The sequence below is a fragment of the Psammomys obesus genome, unplaced genomic scaffold (assembly GCF_907164565.1).
Source record: "Psammomys obesus unplaced genomic scaffold, mPsaObe1.curated_primary_1811, whole genome shotgun sequence".
NCBI classification, from domain to species: domain Eukaryota; kingdom Metazoa; phylum Chordata; class Mammalia; order Rodentia; family Muridae; genus Psammomys; species Psammomys obesus.
Genome location: NW_026591086.1, coordinates 39,057,762 through 39,073,920, shown reverse-complemented (window position 1 = coordinate 39,073,920; position 16,159 = coordinate 39,057,762). Strand labels below are relative to the sequence as shown.

The 16,159-nt window shown below is 40.2% G+C and overlaps 1 long non-coding RNA gene across 1 annotated transcript; it reads left to right on the top strand.

Moving 5' to 3' along the window:
* Positions 1-856: 856 nt before the first annotated feature.
* LOC129678733 (uncharacterized) lies at positions 857-3,120 on the top strand. Its single transcript, XR_008720439.1, has 3 exons — positions 857-937; positions 1,237-1,978; positions 3,097-3,120. It is a non-coding gene; the product is annotated as an uncharacterized LOC129678733 (long non-coding RNA).
* Positions 3,121-16,159: the final 13,039 nt, after the last annotated feature.

The window sequence follows — 16,159 nt, the reverse complement described above, 5'->3', positions numbered from 1 at the left end:
TGCAGCCACTTTTGATGAGAACTGATAGACTAAGATCAGAAAGAAGAGGAGAACCTCCCCTATCAGTGGACTTGGGGAGTGGCATGCATGCAGAAAGGGGAGGGAGGGTGGGATCGGGAGGGGAGGAGGGAGGGGCTTATGGGGGGATACAAAATGAATAAAGTGTAATTAATAAAAAATTAAAAAAAAAAAAAGAAAAAGAGAAACTTGCTTTGCTTCAATGAAATGCCATATTCTTTTAACCAACAATTCTTCTTCTCTATGTTTTTTCTGTTCGAGGTATATCAAATTGTACTGTTCTCTTCTGATCGTCAAAGCTGAGCCAGAGTCCTGCCAGATACAGCCATCTGGACCTGTTGTCATCAGATGTCGAGATTACAAGTCAATGGTTTCTGCCTACATTCTCATTTTAAAACAAAAACACATCAAATAGACAGTTACCACACTCTCATGGGTAAGATAACCAGCATTTGTCATCTAAACTTTAATAGCAGTTGGTGTAAAAATTTATGGCTGCGTTAGTATTTTCAAACGTAAGTGATATATAAATTGATACATTCAACTGTAACAAAAATAAAAACTTAACAGTAAATGCTGAGGTGGATAACCATGTGGAAGAAACATCAAAACCAATGCAGCTGTCATTTTCTTACAATCGTAGGTACGTGTTCTCAGGGCTCACCATTTGGTAATGGACAGCCGCTGGGGGAGCGCATCCCTGGGAAGACTATGGCTCATGTTCTCAGCATTCCTAATGGCCTGTAGTCCCTTGTCTGTGCTTGAGGCCCTGTGAGATTTCCCTTTCCATGTTGGCATGTCTACTGTGTGATCCTTGTTTATATCTTGTTTAGGCAGCCATGTTGTTGAAACTTCGTGGGTGTAGCTTTCCTGACATTTCTGGGAGATGCAATCTCACAGCAGACTTCCTGTTCCTCTGGTAAGTTATATTTATCTTTTTAAGAATAGTTAAGGATATATATATATATATATATATCAAAAATTAAATAAAAAGAAGCCATGAGTTTGAGAGAGAAAGCAAGAAGGATTAACTGGAAGAGGATGGAGGGGAAAATGGAAAAGGAGGAAATGATGTAACATGTTAATTTCAAGTTTTTTAAAGTGCAGAAAGCAGAGCTGGGGTGGGGGTTGCTGGCAGCAGATTCTTCTGATTCTGAGCAATCTCAGTAATTATGGCCTAACTGAGTGAACATTAGGAAATTTCCTTTACCATTTCAGAACAAACAGCATTTAGACACAGACCTCACAGAGAAAACTCATAGATCACAAACCTTTTACTCCTAAGAGACAACACAGAAAAAAAAAAAAAAAAATCTGGGTACCATTGGATCCAGTGGATGACACCAAAGGCACAATCTATGTAAGAGACAATTGATACACTAGACTTCATTAAAATTCAAAATGTTTGTTCTCCAAAAGATGCTGACAAAAGAATGAAAGGACAAGCCACAGATGAGAAATATATATATATAAGTATAATATATATAAATATTACAAATATATATATATTTGAGAGGCCTACTTCATGAATTATTACCCAAAATTAATAAAGAATTCTCAAAACTCATCAAATGTAAAGAAAACAGGACACTGACTTAAAATGGAAACAAAGACCTTAAGTTACTCCACCAAATAAGATGCACAAATGAGAAAATAAGTTACGAGAAAAAAAACTTCACATGATGTTATGAGTGAAATGAAAACTGGAGAAGAGCAATTACTACCACAAACCTCTTAACCTCTACGAAAGTCCGAAACCAGTAACTCCAACACTTGACAACACCAAATGCTGGCAAGGACACGGAGCAACAGGAATGCCCAGTCATTGCTGGTGGGAGCAGGAGGAAGCAGTGTTAACACTCTGGAAGACAGTGTGCCATGTGCCGATGAGCCAGCAGTGAAGCATCACTCAGGGTTTACGAAAGAAGTTGAAAATGTATGGCCATACAAGCACTTGCACGTGAGTGTTTAGAGCAGTCTTTTTGTTCTTCTTGTTATTGTTTTCTTTTCTTTTCTTTTTCTTTTTCTCTTTTTTTTTTAAGACAAGGTTTCTCTGTGTAGCCCTTGCTGTCCTGAAACTCACTCTATCATCCAGGCTGGCCTTGAAGAAAAGTCTTTTCATAATTGCAACAACTTAAAATCATTTTATAATGTCTTCTCACATTATGTAAACTGGATAAATAAACTGGCTCTCCCATAAAAATCACCCATAAACTATCATTTGGTGCAAAAGCAAAATATGCTATCAAGCAATGTAAAGATATGGAAGCAATTTAAATTCATATAATCAACTAAAAGAAGCCAATCTGAAAAGGGTCTGTATTGTATTATGTTTCTACATAATAACAATATGCATTATTATGTTCTATAATGCATTATAGAAATATATTATTCATATTATGCTATAGAAATATAATGCATAATATAGCATTCAGGAAAAGGTGAAACTGTCAAAAAAATATCTATCATTGCAAGGAATGGGGAGAGAAGGCTGATGTGGAAGAGAACAGGATTTTTAGGGCAGTGAAAGTACTCTATGTGCTACTGGAATGCTATTCTCACGTGCATGTGTTAGGTGCGTTCTCATTTTTGCCACCATAAAAATGGTGTGATGGCTATTTGTTTAGCCCCCTTCTACCAAAACACTAATGTATATCAGGAAAGGAATCTGGCAGCATCAATCAGTTCATGTCCTGAGCAGTGTCCTGATACCCACCTCTTGGTTCCCTCACACTCTATCAGCCTTGACACTGCCTGCCTTTGCATGTCAGTTGTCTATTGTGTAGTCTTCCACAGTGCCTCAAGCTTTTAGGAGACTAAAATGAGAACAGTTTACACCAATTTTATGTTTCAGGTGTTTGTTTTTAACATTTTCCATGATGAGAAGGCTTTAAAATGTTTCTCTTCCTCTACCTATTGTCACAACCCCAAAAGAAGGGTTACTAGGAAATATTATCTAAGTGATAAATGTATTTATCTTGTTAATAAAATAGCACATAGTTATTTGATAGGTGTTGCAAAATTGTTTCTTTGAAACTTGTATCGGTTTATATTAAAGTGTACATTTTCAATTTACAGAGGTAGATGCTACACAACAGAGACATCTTCTTGCTCTTAGGTGGGTCCAGGGCCTGTACTTTCAAAGCTTAAGCACATGCTTTACCACTGAGCTGTGCCTCCAAGACACATCATTCTAGAAAATTGTTTTTGGGTTTTGGTTGGTTGGTTGGTTTGGTTTGGTTTGGTTTTGGTTTTTCGAGACAGGGTTTCTCTGTGTAGGCTTGGCTGTCCTGGACTCACTTTTTAGAGCAAGCTGACCTCTAACTCACAGAGATCCACCTGCCTCTGCCTCTGACTGTTGGCATTACAGGTGTACACCACTGCACCTAGCTGGTCTAAGAAGATTTTATATCATTTGCTACTTTCAACAACAACAAAAAGGGTCACATGGCACTCTAATTAATTCTTACTAATGAAGAATTAGTGATGAAGGAGGAGTTATAAATAAACAATAAAATCTCCATCTTCATTAGTGGAGATTTTATTGTTTATTTATAACGTTTTCCCATTTGTCACAAATTTGGTCAGATCCTTGCCTCATTTGTTTATTGGAAATTTTAAACTGTGTTGTTTACCCATAGTTGTAGCCGCAGATAATCTTTGACACACTTTTTGTTCTACCAGAAAAGATCTCTTTCACTGAAATGCCTCTTTTTAGTTGTTGTTGTTTTTTTTTTTTAATCATTTTGCTATACACTGCATCCTTAGTAAGCTTTTTAAGTGGTTCACAGCCAACTATTTACCCAAATAAATAGTTTGGGTAAATAGACTGGTTCACCTTATCCCCATTTTCTCTGTTCTTTTAACATAAATTTATTGCTGAACTTTTATTTTATTCATTTACCACGCATATGTTTTTAAAGCAAGCCACACTTTTAAAGTATTGTGTTTTGTCAGTTTTGTCATATGTTTTAACATTAGGACAGGCAATTTCAGTAAATTTTATTAATAGAATGTTTCCTATTATCACCTGTTTATTATTCTATGTGAGTGCTGAAGTAATTACAAGTATTGGAAAAGCCTGGTTAGATTTTCTAAGCGTGTTTTAACTTGAATGGGAAATTATTTCCTTACAGGTATATACTTTGGGCTTGCTGCCCTGCTAATGAACTATATAGTAGAGTAATTGCAATCCTTCGGGCTTTAATTTGATCAATGGATTAATCCCTCAATGAATTCGTAACATGATGGCATTATCAGGAAGTGATAAAGAGTAAGACGTGTGGTGTAAATGCAAGAAGATATGCTCTATGTAGCTTGTCCCCTGCTCCGTTTACTCTGTAGCCCTCTGGCCACCACCATGAGCAGCTTTTTCCTTTTACTGCTATGACACTGTATCTTATCACACCCAGCAAGTCAACCATGGATAGAAACCCCTGAAGCAGTGAGCTAAAAGATGTTATTGTGTCTCTTCAGTTGCTTTTCTTGGGGGACTTGTCACAACAATGAAAGGCTGAAACTACAACTAAATTGAAGTATGCTGGCCTCTACAGAAAGTTGTTCATCACAGCAGGTCGTGTCGACCTGTGGAGTCAGTCATTTTGGAGCCATTTCCTCCTTCAGAAGTTCAAGACCAGAAACAGCTGCAAGAAAACCACCTTTCCATACCACCAAAGCCTGTGGGTCTTCCTGTGGCCCACGGCATAGATATCTCAGGGATTCCCCAGTCCCTGATCTCTAAATAAAAGTCCTCAACTCTAAGAAAATGATGAAGTTCTCTACATATCAATGACACATGGCATAGTTCTCTATGTTGTCCACTGTATTAAAAATCACTTGAAAGAATAGCATTTGTATAACTGGGTTTTTTTTTTTTATTCTGTTGAATGAATCTTTCAAGACAGGACCTTTTTAGGCAGCAAGAGTCACAGAGGAAATATGACTACAAATAGTTACCCTCACAGCAACAGGTGAACATTTTGCTCCAGTTTTCCAAGCAGCAAACAAAGATGTGGTGAGGAGTTGACCTGGTAACACTGTGCAAAGCGCCTCGGTGAAGGGGAGCCCTATGCCCACCATGTCACGAACCCCAGAGTCTACGTGCATGGACAATGGGGACAGCATTCCAAAGAAAGAAAATATTGACTGACTAATCAGGGACACACCCAGCGAGACAGTCTTCAAACAAACATCCTTCCTTCACAGAGGAATAAAGAATGTTTTCGTGGGAAGATTTCCAAGGCTGCTATCACAAGACGAGTGCCTGGGAGATTGTTAACTGCTATCAGTAGCAGGACGGTGTTCAGAGCACAGCAATAATTATGACAGGGCCAGAACAAAGCGAGGCCATGGATACTTGGTGATGACAACTATTTTCCCTTTTTTTTAAATATGGAGTATAGCAGTCCTTAGGAATACTGACCAGCACTAAAGAAATGAGACAAATATCTGTTTGTTAAAACTCCAGGAGCTGGAATAGATCACTTAAAAATTCTAGTCAGTCTTTTGATTACTTCAGGAAAAAAAGTTAAAAAATAAAATAAAATAAAAGGAGGGGGAGTGTTTATGTTCACATCTCACTATCAGTAAAGCCAAGAGAATGTGTGTCTTACCTAAACAGTGTAAGGACAGGCAAGGAAGTGGCTCAGTTAATAAATTGCCTACCTGCATGCAAGCATGAGGATGTGAGATCACATCCTCAGCAGCCATGTAAAAAGCCAGGCATGGGAGCCTCAAAGTAGAGACAAGGGATCCATGGATCTCATTGTCCAGCCAGCCTCATGAATGTCGATCAATTCTCCTTTCAGTGACACACACCCCACCCCACCCCCATTTCAAACAAATAAACTGGAGCATGACCAAGAGAGTATCCAGTGTTGGTGGCTTCTACATGCACAAATATGTACACACACACACACACACACACACACACACAGCAGTAATCTTCAGCTTTCAACTCACTAGATACCGAGGTTAAACATGCTAGAACAAAAATTATTACCACAAACACGCTCATTCCAATAGTCCATCAGGCTGCCAATAAATGAACAGGGCAGGGCTTGTTACTCAGACAGGTATCCTGTCTGAAGCTTCAGTGCAGAGGTTGTTTCTAATTTGGAGTCTGATATGCCAGCCAGTTGAGAAAAGGCTGTGAACAACTTCTTCAATCCTGACTTGGCTATTTCAGAATGCCAGTTTAAAAAAAAAAAGAAAATTGGCATTGGAAGATAAAAGCTGATGAAATTACTTTATAAAATAATAAGAAACTCACTAATGGAAAAAAAAAATGAAGATGCTAAAAACAGCAATTAAATAGAAGATAGATAGCTATTAATATAGATATATGCTTTATTAACAGTATATATCTATAATATATATGCATGTAGTTAAATGTCTGTTGTCACTAGTGGAGTAAAAATTACATTTATTTTAATTTGTATTAGTTCAGATCAATTCAGGAGTTGTTTCTATTCCAATGTGTTTTAGTCTGGGCCAAAACAGTGTTTTTAAATCAACTCTGTATATTCTTACTTGTAATGATGTGCTCCTCTCTTAGCCTGGGTATAGTATTTGGAATCATTTCTAATCACTCAGAGCCAGAGCTGGTGCATAAGCTTCGCTTACATCTAGAAGAGGCATCACAATGAGCAAAGACGTGTAACAAGTCACAGTTCAGAGAAGAAAGAGGCTGCAGCAGAGTCTCGGCCCTACATGGAGCATCTTATATGTTACATGTTTCTATGACATACCTCCTCCTCCCAGGGCTCAGAGAGTGTCAAAAGAAGAAGGGGCAAAAGGATTGGACGAGCCAGAAGTGGAAATACTAGAGTGGCTGCACATATAAACTCACAACAGCTGTGACAACCAAGCTCAAGCCAGCAGAAATCTCAGCAGGGAGCGGGGAGATGGCCGTGGAGCCCCACACCTGGCTGAGGAACTCTGGGAACTGGTGTGTTAATTGGGAAGGCAGAACCAGTCTTCCTCAGAGATGCGACACCTGAGAGGTTACCCATGCTCCAGCAATCCCGTACACATGCACATGCAGGCAGCATTAAATGGACAACTGGATTCAAAAGCCAAAAGTAACAAACAGACAGACAGGAAACCATGAAATTGGGAGAGTATAGCGAGAGGAGAAGAGGAGATGGAGGTGAAGGAATGGGAGGCAGAGACTTGGTCAAAACACATATGCGTGTATGAAGCCCCCAGACAATTAAAACAAACATCAAGTGGTGCCACCATCAAACATGTTTAGTCACATATTTAGGGAGGCCCTATTCCCCAAGGCAGATCCCTAAATCATTCTGAGCAATAGCGCGGAATTAGAAATGTGTAACCCGCGAAGAGACTTCTTTAAATAGAGCATCTATTTCGGCTACGTGTGCTCTGTAAATCCAAATAAAACTCTACATTCCTGCACAATGCCATCTAATTCCTCAGCAAGACTGTGGAGCTTGGCATCCACCAACTGCTACTTTCCTGCAAACCCTTAAGTAGACAAACTCAGAGCAAAGGCAGTTTTCCTGTCACATGCTTCTCAATACAGGTGTTTTCTCTCCTACATCTCTTTAACACACGAGAAAACACAAATCAGACAGTTCTCAAATCAAGATAATTTCCCCTGTAAGCACCACTGAGCAGACCATGTAGCCCCATTAAGTGAGTTTAAATATTACTCAACAAGGATTGTGAGCACACGGCTGAGTGAGGAAGAGAAACATCCTTTCGGCTTCATCCATGGCCCTAAGGGCGCTTCTCCTAGTGTATATTAGATGAAACTACATAAAGTTGACACTTACATTAAAATGCATCAGGTTTCATGCCAGTAACATCACATGGAATAAATTAACGAATTAATGATATCCTCAAACAAAGGAGTTTGGACCGCTGCCAACCCAGCTGGTTCCACCGCCATCTTCCTAACAGCTTGTACCTATCCCAAGTTCCACAGTTTATGCAAACCTAAACTAAGTATCTTCGAGCACAGCAGCTCCAGGAACCAGGCAGATCAAATGCCGTGATCTGAACTTTGCACATGAGAAAAATAAGTCTCAAGCACTACACTTGTAAACATAAATAAGGTTAGGTCACTCATGTGAACACCCAAAAGTAATGGAAAAAGGAATCTAACTCTTTCATTTGGAATCTTTATTGCAAGAGCACCCATCAAAGGGAGAATCAAAAGCATCCAGGACAGCTTGTAGGCCAGCATGACCTTCGACTGGGCTAGAAGGACCCTGTCACCCAAAAGAAAGAAAACATCTAGGTTCCAGGAGTCCACTCCCAAAGTTGACATGTGGACAGATTCCATAAATATCGATGTGATAAGAGTACAGATTAGAATTATCAAGTGCTTTCAAAAAATGTGGGTGGGAACTCAAGTACATTCTTATAAATTCCTCCAGGGCTTTATTTCTTCCTTCACAGGCCTGCCTTTCACTCCTAAAGGTCACATAAACAGTACTATACAGCCCCCGGAGAACTAAACACTGCCCAAAGCCAACAATGTAGACCCTATGCCATCCATCAGGGCACCAGCCTGTTTAACATCTGGTAGCCACAGCCTGGAATGTTCCTCATGATGGCATCTATTAAATGAATAGTCAGTGACTTGAATCAATTTAAGTAATGTAATGGCTCCACTTAAACCTTAAAGAAAAATTTGCTCCTCTGACCATCACGACTTATTGATGAAAAGGATCTTTTACAATGAGGCAATTGTATACAGTGTAATTTATAGTGAGATATAATCAGCTTGCTTCTCAACTATCTGCCCATAAAGCAATAGCAGACTCTTGCTTTTTTTTTTTTTTTTTTACTAATTAAAACTAACATATATTTTACTGACACTATCTTTAGATACTGAAACCGATAACCTCTTCCTACTGGCCCATACCAGGGAGGTGTCAGCTTGCAGGGATCAAATCTCACTGTGGACCAGGGCAAAAACCTGTGATCAGAGGGGGCATGCCTTAAATACTTACTCACACAACAGAACACCATTTTCTAGAGAGGCTCGGAAGTCCTTTGTTTCAAAATTCTTCTCAGTTACAGCCTGAAAGACAGATTTGGGTATTAATTAAATAGGGATAAGAAACAAGGTAAATTCATAATTTTATTAATTAATAAGCATTTAATGTTTAATCTGAGTGATTTACATGCATTACCAAAAGCCATTCTTCATGGGAAATTGTGCACTACTCTGTGTTAGAACCATTTTTAGTATAAACAAACATACAGAGACAACTCAACAAATGTTTCCTGTAGTGTAATCATTTTAGTAAACAATAAACAAAAGTTACAAAAGCCATGAATTTGAGAAAAAGCATGGAGGGCCTTAAGGAAGAAAAGAGAAGGGGGAAATGATGTAATTATATTACTACCTCAAAAAATAAATACTTTTTAAACTAAACTAAATTTCCAGTGTATTAAAAAGAGAAACTCTGGATGATCCCCTCAGAGTAAAAATACAGAATTTAAGACATAAACTTGAAATAGCATTTACATATGTGCATCATTTACTTCAATTCCATCTTGAAATTCTTCATATCATTACAAAGCTAAATAGCAGCTGCCCCCCAGACAAGCATTCAGCACCTGCCAACTGGAATCCTTGTCCTACTTGCCACCCTGGAGACAAATGCTTGTTTGAAATCATGAATTTGAAAGTCATGAATCTCATATCCAGGTCACCTAAAGTGGTCAGGCCTGTGATGCAAGAATGTTCACCATATTGGTCCTCACTACTGTCACTGCTGCTGGCTCTGCAATTCACGTACAATTCTTAATTCCTTGTGCTGTTTCATAACGCCCAAGACTGTCATAACCAGACAGTAGACCTGCTTGCTAGACGACAAAATCACAGCCACTGTTTTGCTCAAAGTTAGCAGAGCAGAGCATGATGGTGTGTGCCTATATTCCATGAGAGAGAGACAGAGACAGAATCAGAGAGAGAGAGAGATCGAGCTTGACTTAGTTTCTCATAAGTTGGTTTCATAAGAGTCCTGCCAGGCTGTGATATCCTCAAACCCAGGAAGGAGAATGTCTTTCTCCTTCTACAGCAATCACCGATAGTAGAACTACACAGCTGTGTAAATGAAACATCAGCCTGGTGTCCTGTCCCTGCTGGGAACACCAGACTAAAGATTAATAATGAAAAATAAAAGACAAAAAACAAGTAGCTCTTCCCTCCAGGAGCTCAGTCACCTAAGTAAGGATAGTATTTAAAAGCATGGCATTCTGTGGGTAAAAGTGATGGCAGCCAAGCCTAATGACTTGAATTTGATGCCCAGAAACCACATGGTAAAAAGAGAGACCCTACTCCCACAAGCTCTCTTCTAACCTTTACATGTAGGCTGTAGTGTACACACAGGCACACAATCTAAGATGACATAAGTCTGAACAGCCTTAGGCCAGAATGAGCAGACCTGGGAATTTACACTAAGACAAGACAATCACACAAGGACATACAAAATCACCATAGGGTAAGCAACAGTTTCAAACATCTTACGTTGCCCAGCAACAGGAAATTAGTTAGAACGTGATACGCCCAGAAAAATACACAAAATTTCAACTCATACAGTGAAAGTAGATTTATCCTTGCCAACAATTCTTAAAATATTTTTCTATAATTCTATCAGAAAGCATCACACAGACATAGATAAAGCAGACTAATGGCAACTATTCATAAGTGGTGGAATAAGAACTAGTTTAGGTTTTATTTACTTTATAGTTTTTAACATCCACAGGTGTTTGTGCAATGTTTTTCAAATGGTTTTGAAAGAGCAATAATCAAAAGAAATCACACTCTGTCAGGCACAGGCGAATTCCTGTATTTCCTACATGTAGCAGAGAGGAAGGGAAGGTGCCAGATGCTTTGCTTGTTTGTTTGGTTTGGTTTTTGGCAGCGTTTTGTTTTGTTTTTGAAACAGGGTTTCTCTGTGTAGCCCTGGCTGTCCTGGGACTCACTCTGTAGACCAGGCTGGCCTCAAACTCACAGAGATGGGCCTGCCTCTACCTCCCAAGTGCTGGGATTAGAGGCATGCGTGCATCAGCACACCCCAGCTGAGGGCACCAGTTTTTACACTCGATAACCTCTCACTATCCACGCGGCTCACGCGGCACTAAGTTCGGTTCTTCTTGTTATTCCCATCTCGCTGCTGAGAAGCGTGACGTACAATGGCCGAACTTTACAGGAAACCATTCCCCAGGACAGACTTTAAAACCTGACGGCATTGGCGGGCTCCCGGCAAGAGTGACAGCTGCCTCAGATGGTGAGGCGGTGGGGAGTACATGAACAAACGAATAACTTAGATTTTAGAAATCTGAAACACTTCACTTCGCCATCGTGCCTCCCAAATTAATTCTTAAGTGCTGGGAGCATAAATAGTAACTCAGATGGTTTTTTTTAAAGTCCACTGTTTTTGTCTGACTTAACTGAGATGCGTTGTCTTAACACAAACTGAGTGTGTGTGTGTGTGTGTGCATGTGCATGCATGCGCACATGTGTTTCCACGTGTGTGTAAGAGAGGAATGAAAATAAAACCTTGATACTCTAAGATTTTATACAACAAAGTTCTTTCTGGATATTTTAAGTTTTTTTTTTTTAGACATTTTATGAATATTAGAAAATATGCATACTGCTAAGCAATGGTGGCACACATCTTTAATCTCAGCCCTCAGGAGGCAGAGGCAGGCGGATCTCAAGTTCAAGGCCAGACCCACCTACAGAGTTCCAGAACAGCCAGGTCCACAAAGAGAAATCCTGTCTCAAAAAACCAAAATAAGAAAAAAGAAAGGAAGGAAGGGAGGAAGGAAGGAAGGAAGGACGGAGGGAGGGAGGGAGGGAGAGAGGGAGGAAGGAAGGGAAAACATGCATACTTTATGTCTTGGCTATCCCATCTCAGTAACACAAAAACTGGTTAATTTTTACGGAGCGATTTCTGCATCCAGATAGAAGTAAAGCCATCTATAACGCTGACTGAAGAACAAAACCAAAATGATAGAAAAACTCCGAGCTTTAAAACAAAGGAAAGCATAACTATACAGTACGAATTTCTTTCAACACAAGAGGCTACCTGAGCTGCATTCCTTAAGATCACTCCCCCAACATCTCAATTGCCCAGGTCAGGCCAGGTCTGGACTCTGATGCCCATGAGCCTGGGTTTCAACTCCTGCCCTGCCAGTACCTACCAATGGCTGTACAAACTGTTTCCTCTGTCTGAGCTCTCCTCTGTGAAATGGAGACTAAAGGTATATCTCTCTGTGTCGTGGATTTAGTCTGAGAATCAAGGAAGGTGACAAACACAACATTCTCAGCACTTGCCTGCTTCAGAAGCAGTCCCAAATAGCTGTTAGAGCAGTTACAATCCAGCCACAGTCTTCACAGCAGAGAAAAGGCTCTGTCATAAAAGACAGGTGTCTAATTTTCAAGGTATTAACATAGTATTCTTTACTTAAAGAAAAAAAAAAAAAAACTGACTCCAGATAATAAAAAGTTACTAAATCAATTCTGTATCTGAAAACATCGTAAAAAAGTATAACGATCTGTAAAACACCTCGTGACATGGTGAAGGCAGCTTGTTTTTAAAAATTAAATTATACTTTCGAATGAGATCCCATCCTTACATTAGGAAGAATGACTATTTGGGAGAAATCAGTGTTCTAAAAGAAATTCCCAGTTTTGAGCAAATGTATTTGTCTGGCAGTTTTTTGCCATTTGGGTCTTCAGTGACTGTGAACCTTACTCATTTGTAAGCTATTTAAGGTGTGATACATTTTACGTAACGAGTTGGTGATTCATAGGATTAAGTAAATAGAGACCACAGGCTTTCCACTTAAGTTATCAAAAGTCAAAACAAACAGGTGTGATCACCTTGTAGTCAGCCACACCTTCCCATCTACTCTCTCTCTCTCTCTCTCTTTGTGTGTGTGTTTCTATTTCTCTTTCTTTCCATCTCTCTCTCTCCCTTTCTCTCCCCTCCTTTCCATTTACTCCAGTTAAACAAAATCAACATGGCCTTAAATAATTCGAGGCCACATTCCTTCAAAGATGGAGTTTAAACTCAGACCTGCCTCACACCACACTACCTAGTCCTGAGAAGTCACAGCTCAGACCCCTGACTGTCAAAAGGAAAGCGTATTTGCCCTCTCTCCTTCACAGTACAAAATAGATATTTGACAATGCTTAGCCAGCCCGCTCTAGGACAAAAGGACACCCAGCCTAGCTCAGGGTCCCTCTTCTTGCAGGTGTGCGTCCCTGTTCGCTGAGTGGTCATCCTGCTGAAGGAAGCCATGAAGTGGCAGATCCTAGCTGGGGCTCCTGGGTGAGAAGCCTGCTGGAAGTCATAATTAAGCTAATGGAGTATAGGAGGGACAGAGCTGGCGCCAGAACACTGCACAGCACTGCTGACAAACCTGTCTAGCCACCTGTAGCCTCCGAAGCCATTAATAGAGAGTTTTTAAAGGGCAGATCTTGTGGAAGAAACCATTAGCCAATGACACAGGCAGCAACTGACAAGTTCACGAGGATTCAAAAACACCATTTCTTTTGCCATGAAATGTCTAAATTCATATAAAATAAACAAGTGGGAATTACCCTTTGAACCATTTCTTTTCTGGCAATGGTTTTAGTCTAATCCTTTCACTGGATAAGATTTCCCACCAATATAATCAACAACTTTCCCCAAAGCTCCGTAGCTCAGTTCTAATTCTGACCATATGATCCACACAGTCTAGAAACTTCTCAAAGACCATTTCGTGTCCATCTGGTTATCAACAAACTACTACCAAATGCCAAATAGCAAGCTCTCATCTTAAAACCTCTCACGTCATCTTATGCAACCATCAGAAGAAGTCTACAATCATATTTGTTTATATCTCTATCAGATTTTTGTGCAAGTTGAGGTTACAGAATACAGAGCCTGTGTGCATTTGTTTAAAAACGGAACGAAAGGGGTCATGTGCTGACCAACACTAAGCTACGAGCATCAGTTAAGCTAACAGCTGATTCCAAACTGTCACCTCACAATTGACTTAGCAGCTACAAGACTATGGTATGGGCACATCTTCATCCTGTCAGTCATTTCAAATTCCAAAAAGATTTTGGCTTTAGAAGACATAGGAACCACATCATGAAACAATTCACAGACAATGGGTCTGCCTTCATTTTCTATTTGGGTCATAACTGAATGTCTGCATGTAACTAATGACCTTCTAACAAGATGAGCCCTTCTGCAAGAAGCTGAAAGCTGCTAGGCATAAAGGGAGCTGGCAAGGTTTTCAGTCCACTGTCAGAGCTGGCAATGAGCTCACTCTCTCTCTCTCTCTCTCTCTCTCTCTCTGTCTCTCTCTCTCTCTCCCTCTCTCTCTCAAGCAACCACTGCAAGATCCCCATGACTCCACAAAACAACTCACTTTACTATGACAGTCCACAAATCATGTCTATCACTGTTTATAATACAGTAACTTTGACAGATCTCTTTAACTATACATGCCCAAAATTCACAAATACAATGATTACAGCTCACAGCTTGTATTAGACAAAAACATATTTCAAAGAGAACAAGTATCTACCTCATACCTCTTTCCTTTTTCAAAGGAAATTTACTGAAAAAGTTATTTGTAGGGTCAGGAAAGCTAACCCCCCCCCCAAAAAAAGAGATAGGTCTTACCTTGTAAATTATACAAACAGAGAGCACCCCTTCCTTCCAAAGAAGCATTAGGGGTCAGAGAAATTTAGATGGGCATCCCAAAGTCCTTGGACAATTACCATAAACATCCTAAGTTTCCCAGGCCTTGGTTCCCTCAGCTACAAACCAAGCCTGTATGATGCCAGTCTATTCTCTCTCTGTGCTTAGGAACCCATCACCCTTCCTGATTTGAAGGCTTGAGTGTGAAATATCCCGTTGGCTCATGTGTTTATACATGTGGTTTGTACATGATGGTGTTGCTTTGGGAAGTTGTGGAATATTTAGGAAGTGCAGCCTCGCCAGGAAAAGTAGACTACTGCATATTGGCTTTGCCTTGATAGCTTGCACTGCTTCTTATGAGGACTCTGCTTATAGGTCTGCAGAGGTACAAAGCAGCAGCCTCAAGCTACTGCACCGACAGCCTGGAACAGCTCCCATCATGCCTTCCCTGCTACGACGGACAGGGTCCCGTCAAACCATGAGCCAGAATAAATCCTTGCTCCTTTGAGCTGTTCCTTCTCAGGCATTTGGCTATAACAACCAGAAAAGTAAGTAATATGCCCGTTTATATATAAAAAAGTCAGTTACAGAAAACTTACTAAAGTTGAGACTTGGGTCAGTAAGTACTGACAAATGACCATATAAGTGCTTGGTGAGTTCTAAGGGCAGAGAGGAGCCCACCTCCTATGCCCCAGGCATCCTGGTACCTACCACATACTCTGTGTCACTCAGCTTCTCACTGGCTAAAATGCAGCTGACCCATGCATGGCCATTGCTCATGTGAAATCCAATTACTCCCCCTAGGAAGAGGTACAAGCAAGAAGATAAGGCTTGTACATTAGGTGGATCCCCAGGGGCAAGAAGGTAACTTGCATTCTGGAGAAATGTAAGTCTTGCTTTCTCTATTTAGTTTACTCATATAGTCATCTACTACTCAGCTGTGAAACAAATCCTAGCTCTGCTCAAGAATAAAAGCAAAAGTCCGTGAAAGCACGTCACTCTAACATCCAGGCTAGTTTTACGTAAACTTGACACAAGCTAAAGTCATCTGCAAGAAGGGGACCTCAACTGAAAAAAATGCCTCCAGAAGATCAGGCTATAGGTAGGCAAGCCTAGGAAGCATTTTCTTTTTAAATTAGTGATGAAAGGAGGAAGGCCCAGCTCACTGTGGGTGAGAACACCCTTGGGCTGGCGGTCCTGGGTTCTTTAAGAAATCAGGCTGAACTGGCACGATGGTGCACACCTGTAATCCTAGCACATAGGGAGGCAGAGGCAGGCGAAAAATCTGTGAGTTTGAGGCCACCCTCATTTACAAAGAGAGTCAAGGACAGCCAAGTCTATACATAGAAACTGTGTCTCACAGAACCAAAGAAAATGAGAAGGAGAAAGAGGAGGAGGAGGAGAAAGAAGAAGAAGAAGAAGAAGAAGAAGAAGAAGAAGAAGAAGAAGAA